Source organism: Bison bison, unplaced genomic scaffold (assembly GCF_000754665.1).
Source record: "Bison bison bison isolate TAMUID 2011002044 unplaced genomic scaffold, Bison_UMD1.0 scf7180017864527, whole genome shotgun sequence".
NCBI classification, from domain to species: Eukaryota; Metazoa; Chordata; class Mammalia; order Artiodactyla; family Bovidae; genus Bison; species Bison bison.
The window spans coordinates 9,899,243-9,911,897 of record NW_011495078.1 but is presented as its reverse complement, the minus strand read 5'-3'; positions in this window follow the sequence as shown (position 1 = coordinate 9,911,897).

Here is a 12,655-nt window from a genome sequence, read left to right as displayed (position 1 = left end):
TCTAGGCTTCTCTGTCCATGGGATTTCCCAGGCAAGAATACTGGAGTGGGTTGCCATTTCCTTCTCTTGGGGACCTTCCAGACCAAGGGACCGAACCCACATCTCCTGCATTGGCAGATGGATTCTTTACCACTAGGACCTGGGAAGGCCTTACATAGAATAAGGTAGTCCTTTAAAATGTTTCCTTTGACTATGAAGAATTCATGATAGAAAATATGTTAAAACTGGAAGATGATGAAATTGGATCACAGCCACCTGTCCCTCACAAATCAAAGTTCAAGGTAATTGCTATTTTATTTTTTAAAAATTTGATTTTTGGCCATGTTGGGTCTTCTTTCCTGCCCATGGACTGTCTCTAGTCGCAGTGAGCAGGGGCTACTCTCTCACTTCTCACTGTGGTGGTTTCTCTTGTTGCAAAACAGGGGTTCTAGGGCGCATGGCAGGCTACAGTCCATAGGGTTGCAAAGAGTCAGCCACGACTGAAGGAACTTAGCATGCACAGCAACAGTTATTGTCAAAGATCATGGAAGAGTGAAATGTATAGAATTTATGAAGCATTATGCAATGTAGTATGATCAGTGGCACGTGAAACATTAACTATATAAACATCAATATTAAGCATTTTTTCCTAGATGAAGTGTTTCACATCTATTAGGGTACTGAACACTGAAATCTGACATTTATCTCCTGTCCAACTCGCAGGTGCTCAGGGAGCCTAAGGGAGGCACATTCCTCTTAAGCGGCAGAGCCTGGAATCCCTGGGTTTTCTTTTTCCCATGTTATGCTGCATATTCAAGTCTGGCAAGCTCCTTGCTTTCACCTGAGGTCAGATGTTTAATACTAGGAATTGCAGGTGTGCAAATGAAGAGGCCAGAAAACACTCACATTACCTGCAAAGAGATGATAAATGTTTTAAAATCACCCGGAAAGCCACTCTAGAGAATGAGTCATGCCCCAAATACTGAAAAAAGAGCAATTTGGATCTAATCGTGTGACATTTACTTGAGCTACTTTCTAGACTGAAGTGGGCATATTTAACCTAAATTTAAATATCTGTTTTTTTTTTTTAATTTAAAAAACAGATTAAAAAAATCTGTTATTCATGAAGGCAGCTGAAAAACAGGAGAGTACAAAAGGGCTTGTAGGGAGAAGCAGTGGGCCCTGATCACGGTTTTCTCTGCATTCTCCTCCCTCTGCCACCCCCTGACTTCGTGGGCACTGCATTTAATTTAATACTGCTTTTTTGCTGATGTTTACAATCTGGGTGAAGTCTCTGGTGCTTTGCGTATAGATAAATGATAAATAAATGTGTACAGATAAAACAACAAACCCCAACTTCCTAACTGGTCTCTGCTTCCACTGTTGTCCATTGTAGTCTGTTATTAATGTTGCAGGCTGCATGATCTTGTTCAAATCATCACTCCTCCAGTCCCATTCCCTGCAAAGGCCCTCATTCACTCAGGCTAAAAACCAAAGTCCTTCTAAAGCTTACAGAGCTTCAGACACGAGCCCCGCCCCCACCCTCCGCCCCTCACCATCCCCATCCCTGCACTCAGCTCTCCTCTTGCATTTAAACCAGGAGAATGCAGCTCAGGAGAGGAAGGCGCATTATTCATTCTGTTTCTTATCTTGTTTACTGATCTAGCCCAGGTGCCTTGACAATGACTGGCACAGAGTGGATACTCGGCAGACATTTGTTGAATGAATAAGTACGATTTCCATTCTCTCCATGATATAAGATCAGATCAGTCATGTCCGACTCTTTGCGACCCCATGAATCACAGCACACCAGGCCTCCCTGTCCATCACCAACTCCCGGAGTTCACTGAGACTCACGTCCATCGAGTCAGTGATGCCATCCAGCCATCTCATCCTCTGTCGTCCCCGTCTCCTCCTGCCCCCAATCCCTCCCAGCATCAGGGTCTTTTCCAATGAGTCAACTCTCTGCATGAGGTGGCCAAAGTACTGGAGTATAAACGCTGCTTATTGAGAGCTAAGAATCAAGTAGCTTTTGATCACACTGCTCCCCTAAGGTTCTAATGTCCTGACCCCCATATGCAACTTAAGAAAAAATGTTCAGATTGATCCATTGAACATTTCTGTCCTAGATGTGAGAGCTGGACTATTAGAAAGGCTGAGAGCTGAAGATTGATGCTTTCAAATTGGGTGTTGGGGAAGACTCTTGAAAGTCCCTCGGACTACAATCCTAAATTGTACAAACCAGTCAATCCTAAAGTAAATCAGTCCTGAATATTCACTGGAAAGACTGATGCTGAAGCTGAAGCTCCAATACTTTGGCCACCTGATGAGAAGAACTGACTCATTGGTACAGACCCTGATGCTGGGAAAGATTGAAGGCAGGAGGAGAAGGGGACGACAGAGGACAAGATGGCTGGATGGCATCACTGACTCAATGAACATGGGTTTGAGGAACTCTGGGAGACAGTGAAGGACAGGAAAACCAGGCGTGATGCAGTCCATGGGGTCACAAAGAGTAGGACACGACTGAAAAAAAAAAAATCCTAGTGTGTTCCAAAGCAAACGAATTAAGTAGAAGAAGGCATGGCACCAGTATGAAGCAACTAAAAAGTGGCGTGATTGTTAAGCAGTTGTTCTTGCTTCATAGCATCTACCCCCATCCTCCTCCTTTCTTGGATGTAATAGATTCTCATATTAATTCTCATATTGAAACCGATTGGTGTCATTTCTGGGGGCTCTACAGAGCTCCGGTACCATAATCCTTTGTCTCAGTGCAGAGAAGAATTCAGTGAGAGCAAAGTGGTAGATAAGCAGTGATTTATTAGGACAGGATGCTTATGAGGCTTGTAAGCAGGTGAATGAGGAACACTGCACCCCAAGAACTTACTGGGCTACAGTTTCATAATCAAAGCAAAGTGGAGAGGGGGAAAAGTCCTTCTCTGTCTTTCTTGAGTAGATGTCATGCTTCCACCATCAGCTCCTCCTCCAGGCTGAGCAGGGGAGTTTTCTTGTCCCGGCATGGTCAAGCTAGGTCCACACATAATCATTTTTCATGTCTGCAGAGAGCATGTCGTAGGGAGCATTAACTTACTGAGCTCACTGGACAGGATGTGTGTCTCAGGCCACCATTGTTTTCCTGTTTTGGGGTACCTCCCATGCTTCTGTTTCATGGGTTTGTTGCCAAGCAAGCCTGCTTGGTTTCATGGTTAAGCAAACCTGTTTTCTTGCGTAATCATTAATTTACAAGGGATTCTCATTTTTTTCTATTTACAATCCCCTAGTGGGATTAACTATATAATCAGCTATTTTGTCCCTAGCAATATTAATATCAATTTTCATGTGAATTAGGAATGTGTGTAAGCTCACCTCCTTTTCTTCTGGGATTATCTTTTCTACATGATTTGTCAGGGTGGTTTTTTTTTTTCTTGCCATGCTTCAGGCTTCCTTTAGCTTTCTGGTCATTCCTGCAATTCCATTGGCCTTATGGAAACACTGACTAGTGCTCTGTTTTCTTGGTGGGATTTGTCAATTGGCAGAAATGTGTCTTTTGGGGTGGAGACCTAGTGATGAAACGGAGGGTTACCCTAACACTGGAATGTGGGAGGACTTCACCCTGGGATGACAGAGTCCACATTAATTGTTTTGATTATCCCTTGGTAGTTTTCTGTTTCTTCAGGTGAAAACACTTGCTGTTTTCTTTATGAGTGAGTATCTGGAGGCTCAGACAGTAAAGGATCTGCCTGCAATGCAGGAGATCTGAGTTCGAGCTCTGAGCTGGGAAGATCCCCTGGAGGAGGTCATGGCAACCCACTCCAGTATTCTTGCCTGGGAAATCCCATGGACAGAGGAGCCTGGCGGGCTACAGTTCACGGCGTCACAAAGAGTTGGACACGACTGAGCGACTAACACACACAATTCTGCCTGCCAGACATTCTCCCTGGGATTGGGGGTCTTTGACCATCGCAGACACAGATGTTTAATTAGCCCCCTTACCCCCTGCCGCTGTCCATCACGGCTGCTCCCTGACTATGGAACTGCTCTCAGTGTCCCCAGAAAGGCTGGCTCCCTTAGCTGCAGCCACCTCTGCGTATATTTCTAGTTTCTTCTAGAAATTCCTTCAATCTCTTGTTTTATGCTGTCTCCCTTTCCTGTTGTTATTTACTTTGTGGGTTTATACTTTTAAAAATGAAACCACTGCTTTCTTAACCTTTTAATGGACCTTGGGAGAAAGAAGACAGGACAGCTATTTACACGCAGAATGTCGTTTTGAACAAAAGTATATTTAACCATGAAGTGGCTTCACGTCCTGCAGGCTGAGCATGCAAGTCTGGATTATGGCTTTTTGATGAAAGAACAGGAGGGTTGATGCTGTGTAAGCTCGCTTCTCTTTATTCCCATCACATTCCACTCGTTTTGCATGAAGTACATTCCTCCTGTGTCTCCCCACCAGAAAATGTGTGTCTGCCTCCATTCCTCATTAGTGTCTGGAGGATGGAGACTATGTTTTATTCATTTCTAAGTTCTTATGCTTACCCTGATGGCTCAGAGGCAAAGTCGCCTGCTAATGCAGGAGACATGGGTTTGATCCCTGGGTCGGGGAGATCCCCTGGAGGAGGAAATGGCAACCTACTCCAGTATTCTTGCCTGGAGAATCCCATGAACAGAAGAACCTGTTGGCTACAGTCCCTGGGGTCGCAAAGAATCGAACATGACTGAGTTAATAAATGAACGGATGAATGCTTACCCTAGCTGCAAAGATTTCCAGGAAATAATTGTTGAATGAAACAGAGCAAAGTCTAAGTAATAGTCCAATACTTTTTTATTCTAAACTTTTATCAATTACTGCTTTTCTACACGTAGAAGTTTGCATCCTAGATATATACTCTTCACAAGAACAAGCATCAACACGCTACATCAATATACTGCAAGTTATAAAAATCAACATTATCTAATCATGTGCTCAGTCACTCAGTCATGTGTGACCCCGTGGACTGTAGCCCACCAGGCTCCTCTGTCCATGGGATTCTCCAGGCAAGAATACTGGAGAGGGTTGCCATTTCCTTCTCCAGGGGATCTTCCTGACCCAGGGATTGAACCCACGTCTCCTGCATTGGCAGGCAGAGTCTTTACCACTAGTGCCACCTGGGAAGCCCAGTTATCTAGCCATACTTACTTGGCTTGGTCCTTCCATTGGTTTCCCTGGAAACCTCTCATTGCCTTTGCTGTATTGTAGAGCTCGTCTAAATACAGTTGAGTGTGCCCATCAGAATTGCCCCAAATATATTCCTCTCATATTTTGCATGCTGTGTAGAATTCATCTCTTAAACACCACGTGGTATATTGTATGAATTCCTGCTCATCCTGCATCAATGGCCTTGTCTCATTTAATGAACTTTTTTGTTTTACTCCCTAACACTGAACAATAAACCGTGAGTGGAGTAGGGGATATGAGTTGGCCTGGATAAAATTTTTATAATTTAATAAACTTACTAAAAACCTGAATTTTCTGCTCTTGGCTGATGTGTCAAATTTCCTTCCTGGCAGTTTCACATTGCAAAAGGTATCAGATGTTTCACTTGACACCCGCATCCTTGTTCTCAGAGAAGAACTAGCAAGAAAAACAAGTCACAGAGCAGCATCTCTATGGTGACATGCAATTTGCCACGAGCCTGACAGTTTGTCGTTGAGTCTTCCTCTGAAACTCATTCCTGTCTCTACTTGAATTTTCCTCGTTAACAAAACCCTCCACACTTTTCTTGAGAGTCATTGTTCTTGCACAAATGTCTTATTTTTCAGACTGTACTTTTCCTTAGTTAGGATATCATGTCTGTATTATAAAATGTCTTTAATTCAAGCTATTTTGTGATGGAGCTGTTGCAGGAAGGGGGACCCCTTCCAGGGCCCAAAACTGGGTTCTTGTCTAACAGTCGGAAATGAATTGTTCAAGGAGACAATTTTATTTTATTGGGAAAGGGCACCCAGGTGGAGAGCAGTAGGGTAAGGGAACCCAGGAGAACTGCTCTGCCGTGTGGCTCGCAGTCTCGGGTTTTATGGTGATGGGATTAGTTTCTGGGTGGTCTTTGGCCAATCATTCTAATTCAGAGTCTTTCCTGGTGGTGCACGCATGGCTCAGCCAAGATGGATGCTAGCGAGAGGGATTCTGGGAAGTGGACGGGCACTCGGGGTCTCCTTTCGACCTTTCCCGAACTCTTCCGGTTGGTGGTGGCTTGCTGCTGCTAAGTCATGTCAGTCGTGTCCGACTCTGTGCGACCCCATAGACGGCAGCCCACCAGGCTCCTCTGTCCATGGGATTCTCCGGGCAAGAACACTGGAGTGGGTTGCCATTTCCTTCTCCAATGCATGAAAGTGAAAAGTGAAAGTGAAGTTGCTCCGTCATGTCCGACTCAGCGACGCCATTGACTGAAGTCTACTAGGCTCCTCCATCCGTGGGAGTTTCCAAGCAAGAGTACTGGAGTGGGGTGCCATTGCCTTCTCCTGGTGGTGGCTTATTAGTTCCCTATTCCTTATCAGGATCTCCTGTCCTAAAACAGCTCATGCAAATGGTTACTATGGTGCCTGGCCAGGGTGGGCGGTTTCAATCAGTGTGCTTCCCCTAACAGAGATAGTATAGATTCCTATAGACTGTTCCACTTTGAACAGTTTTTTGAAAGCTGTCATGATGTTCTTATGGCATGAACTGAAGGATCAGAACTGTAGTCTCCTTCTTTTGATTACCTGCTCCGTGCAAGGCTTTTTACACACGTAAGCCTAGTGTTCTGACCCCTTCCATCTACCGTGTGAAGGTCAAGTGTAACCCCTGTCCCTCCTGATTGTTTCTGCATAAGATATAAATGGAATCATACAGTTTGTAATTTTCTGCATGTCTGTGTCTACTTTAGTTTTTGAGATCATTAGTGTGGTTAAATGTTGTATGTTTTCATTGCCATATATATTGTATATAAACCACAACTTAAATTTATATGAATAAAGCATAATTTAAAAATTAATTCTAATATGTACACTCTCAGATTAATAGACATTACCTAAGAGTTTTCATAGACCCCACCAGCATGAAGTAACAATTCCAATCACTCTATATTCTTGCCAATATTTGCGGTTCTTAGTCTTTTAAGATTTTACTCATTCTAACAGGTGCGCAGAGGTATCTCATTTGTAGTTTTAATTTTCATTTTCTTGATGACTAATGAGATTGAGCGCCTTTTCTTTTTTGTTCTCAATTTGTATGTGTGCTAAACTGCTTCAGTCGTGTCTGACTCTCTGCAACCATGTGGGCCATAACCTGCTAGGCTGCTCTGACCATGAGATTTTCCAGGCAAGAATACTGGAGTGGGTTGCTATGCCCTCCTCCAAAGAATCTTTCTGACCCAGGGATCAAACCTGAGTATCTTATGTCTCCTGCGTTGCCAGGCTGGTTCTTCCCCACTAGCGCCACCTGAGAAGTCTGACTGTTATCAATTTGGATACCCTCTTTTATGAAGTGCTGCCCATTTAAGTCTTTTGTGCAATTTTCTATTATTTATTTTTTGTAAGAAAACTTTAAATAGTCAGGATTTAAGTCTTTTGAGTTATACTTTGCAAATATATTCTCCCACTTGTATTTTGGCATTTTATTAACTTATTGTCAATTTTTTATATACCAAAGTTCTTAATTTTAATATAGTCAACATTTAAAAATATTTTTCTTTAGGGTTAGTGGTTTAAGCACCTATTCAAGGGATCTCGGCTACCTCAAAAGAGAAGAAATATATTCTTCTATGATAGCTCCTAGGACTTTGAAATTTTACCTTCTACACTTGATCTATAACCTAATAGGAATTGATTTTTGCTTATGGTGTGAGGTAGGGGTCAAGATTAGTGTTTTCTTCCATGTGGATATCAAATTGATCCTGTACTTATCCTGTGAATTGATAATGCTGGTGGTAATGATAATTTTTCAGGACAATATTTGGTAAAATATATCACAATAAAATGAGCAAAACTAAAATAGTATCTAATAAACAGTAAAGACCGAGTGGTTGGCTATGAATGGAGGCCAGTTGGGGGCAAATATGAACGCCTCCAAAATTATACCCCATGTGGCTGGGAAAGGACATAGGTACACTTTTTGAAGAATAACCTGTTTAATTCATCACACCTGGTATCCCTGTGAGCATAACATTACACAGGTGTTCAGAATTTGTAACCATACGTAGTCTCATTCTTTCCCTGCAATATGCTCTTTTTATATCATAGAATATCTTTTATGTTAATCTAAGGTTACTGCAAGGAGATCCAACCAGTCCATTCTGAAGGAGATCAGTCCTGGGATTTCTTTGGAAGGAATGATGCTAAAGCTGAAACTCCAGTACTTTGGCCACCTCATGTGAAGAGTTGACTCATTGGAAAAGACCCTGATGCTGGGAGGGACAGGGGGCAGGAGGAGAAGGGGACGACAGAGGATGAGATGGCTGGATGGCATCACTGACTCGATGGACGTGAGTCTCAGTGAACTCCGGGAGTTGGTGATGGACAGGGAGGCCTGGCGTGCTGCAATTCATGGGGTCGCAAAGAGTTGGACACGACTGAGTGACTGAACTGAACTGAACTGAAGGTTAATACTCTATTTCCAAGCTTTATGCAGAATCAAATAATTTATCACTCTTTGTGCCCTATTGTGGGAGATGAAGGGAAAAAAAAAACCTCTTGTACAAAAATGCACAAAGAAAAGAATTTTAAATTCTATTTTGCTTATTAGTTCAAGAGAGTGTATCCACTTTTCTTTTTTTTATTGAATTTGGAATTGCTATTGTGTAATACATTTAAATTCCCCCGTGTATTATTAGAACTGTAGATTAAATTATGTATTTCTAAAAGACGTACCCATCTCTTTGCATATGAATATTATGTAAAACGATGGTTACACATTTCATTTGCTCACTACAGTGTGACTTGCGGGGGTACAGTTTGTCTCTGAGCATTTAAAAACTGGATACAGGCTAGTGGATCAGATCCAAGAACAAAAGAGCTGAGAGCTGATGAAGTGCTGCTTTTTATTAAGGATAATAAATGTGAATGTATGTTTTGAATATCTTCCTGACTCCTGCATATCAAGGGGCTAGAGGGAGCTTACATAGAATTAAGAGTGAGAAATTCTGGTTGTTCACAGTGGGGTTTGTTAGGGGTGGGGGTGGGGAATCCTTCAAGAATGTCTTTTTTTTTTTTAATAGATGTGTTTATTTTTATTTTTTGGTTGTGGTGGGTCTTTGTTGCTATGCATGGGTGTTCTCCAGTTGCAGTGAGCGGGGGCTACTCTCTGTTGCAGCCCACTGGCTTCTCACTGAGGTGGCTTGTCCTGTTGCTGAGCACAGACTCTAGGCACCGGGGCTTCAGTAGGCTTCAGTAGTTGTCCATGGTCTTAGGTTCCCCGCAGCATGTGGGATCTTCCCGTGTCCACTGCACTGGCAGGCAGACTCTTAACCACTGTGCCACCAGGGAAGCCCCCTTCAGGAAAGAGTTGACCTGTGGGTGTGTGGTGCTTTGTGAGATGGCTGAATGGCATCACTGACTCGATGGATGTGAGTCTGAGTGAACTCCAGGAGTTGGTGATGGACAGGGAGGCCTGGCATGCTGCGATTCATGGGGTCGCAAGGAGTCGGACACGACTGAGCGACTGATCTGATCTGATCTGAGAGGCTCTGGGAAACCCGAATGGAGGGGCATGACACTGTGGCCTTCCTTTTACGTCAAGCTCAGCGATGGGTGACAAGAAAAATGATCTGCAGCTTTTCCCATCAAAAAGGATCTTTAGTGACTTCAAGAAATCTATCCATTTGGTCAGAATTTGGGCATTATTTAATAGAAAGACTGAAAAGGAACTTGCAAAGGAAGTGAGAGCATTCAAAAGGTGGGGGATTCTTCTTCCTCAAGCGGTTTGAGGAGCCATGTCTCTCTTGAATGGCATGTGTTGAATTTAATTCAGCATTTTTGCTGTCTTTGCTGGAGCCAACATCAACATGGAGTGTAAAATTAGGGGTGACATTGATCTTGGACTTCATGGATATATTAGCCACAACCTTTATGACCCACTACAAATAGCTCCTGAATGAAAAACAAACAAACAAACAAAATTACCTCTATTCAACAAAACTTCTCTAAAACTTATGATCTGTACTTTTATCTGACCAATGAAAAATTCAACTATTTGTTTTTTTTAAAGTCATATTCTGTGTTTGAGCTTTCTCTTACCTTCTAAAGTTATTTCCTTGATCACATTTCTCTTCATATCTGTGGCTCATTCCAATTCATTAAAAACCAACAAACAAAAGCCTCAAGTGTTCTGTATATTTCCCAAATGTGTCTTTGCCACCTCCCTTTTTTACTTAATTTAAATTTGTCTTATTTTCCAACATGACATACAAGTCTAAGTGCAGCTGTTTTCATACAGATTTGTGATCTGCTGTTTACCGTAGGATTAAGTTCTGCAATTGTTCTTTTGACTGCGTCACTGGTTTATTATGCCTGGATGTGCAGGATTCCCAGGTGGTGCTAGTGGTAAAGAACCCTCCTGCCGATGCAGGAGATGTAAGAGATGTGGGTTCAATCCCTGGGTCTGGAAGATCCCCTGGAGAAGAAAATGGCAACCTAATCCAGGATTCTAGCCCGGAGAATCCCATGGACAGAGGAGCATGGCAGGTTACATACAGGGTTGCAAAGAGTCAGACACAACTGAAGCAACTTAACACACACACACGCGCGCGCGCGCGCACACACACACACACACACCCCTTGATGTACAGCCCTGAATTATTCTTCTAGCATTTCATGTGTAATTATTTCAGTTGTTACTGAAATATGCCTGAAGTGAACATCCCTTAGCCTCCTGGAATATATATATTATATATGTTGTTGTTGTTTTTCAGTCGCTAAGTCATGTCTGACTCTTTGAAACCCCATGAACTGCAGCACGTCAGGCCCCTGTCCTTCACTCCCCAAGTTTGCTCAAACTCATGTCTGTTGAGTCCGTGATGTCGTCCAACCATCTCGTCCTCTGTCACCCACTTCTCCTGCCCTCAATCTTTTCTAGCATCAGGGACTTTTCCAATAAATCAGCTGTTCCCATCAGGTGGCCAAAGTATTGGAGCTTCAGCTTCAGCATCAGTCCTTCCAATGAATATTCAGGATTGATTTCCTTTAGGATTGACTGGTTTGATCTTGCTGTCCAAGGAACTCTCAAGAGTCTTCTCCGGCACCACAGTTCAAAGGATCAATTCTTTGGCACTCAGCCTTCTTTTTGATCCAGCTCTCACATCTGTACATAACTACTGGGGAAAAAAACATAGTTTTGACTGTGTGGGCCTTTGTCAGCATAGTGATGTCTCTGCTTTTTAATACACTGTCTAGGTTTCTCAAAGCTTTTCTTCCTAGGAGGAAGAGTCTTTTAATTTCACGGCTGCAGTGACGGTCCGCAGGCTCTGGGCTTGTGGCTCTGAATTCCACCAAGAGGAAGATGCCTTCAGAAGTGGCACTTGGCGATTTCCAGGAAGCTGTCGGGGGTCAGGGTTTGAGCTGAGAAGGGAGGTCTTCCCTGGAGCACGGAGTTGGAATGCAGCCACATTCAGATGCTTCTGGATCTTGCTCCCACCCTCAAGCGTGTGGAGTCCGCCTCAGGGAAGTGGACTACTTCTGGCTTGCTCCATGGCCTCTCCTCAGCAGCCAGAAACATTGTGCTGACTGGGGACCCATTGCCTGTCAATTAGCATCATCTTGAAATAACAAGCTAGGGCTCCAGTATGTCATCCATCTCCCTTCACTCAGAGATGCTGCCTGAAGGGTCTAAATTCACAACCGTTAATTAATTCCTTCCCAGCATCCAGAGCACAAGGAGATCAAGCCCTCTCCTCCTGTTTCCCCTCATCGATGCTGGCAGGGTAACGCCATGCAGGTTTCTTTCTTAGCTTAGCAATGTCTTGTTTGACAAGTGTCTAGATCACCCTCACTTGCTCTTGTTTTCTTGAGCAGAAGAGAGAAAATAAGAGATCAAGGCGTTGATGCTTCAGCCCTGTGGAAAAGTGGCAAAGATCACAATAGGTTATATTTAGATCCACAATTTGCCTCAGGAAGATAATTGGCAAATTAGGTTTCCTGGTCAGGCAGTCAGTCCTTCTGTTTCTGTCGGGTCGTGTGCTGTCTCAGACATGTTCAAGGCTTCTATATCTTCAGGCACTTGTAATTAATTTAAAAAATGGGAAGATGCTGTGTGTAAACCGCCTGTAATTTAATGAGATAAGTCAAAAGGGGAAGGAAAGGGGGAATTTCTTGCAGTAATTGGTTGATACATTTTCCACATGGTCTTTCTCTGAACAGACGAGAGTTAGGTTTTCAGATCCTAGAAGTCCATGGCAATGAGTGGTACTGAAGATAAAGAGACAGAATAAGTTTTAGCTGCCCCCAGGGAGACTTGCAGGAGGTCAGCAGCCTCCCAGCCTGCCCTGCTGTGGCCGGGGGAGAGGGTTGGACTTCCCAGAGGAGGTAAGACTTCACCACAGTACACCTCAGATTGTAGTTGGAGTTTTTCAGGATTAGATTTTCTGAGAACCCCATTCAGCCAATCCTTCAACAAAGGGAATAAATCCTTTCTATACGGAAACAAGCCAGAAAAGAAATGTCCTCTCAAGTA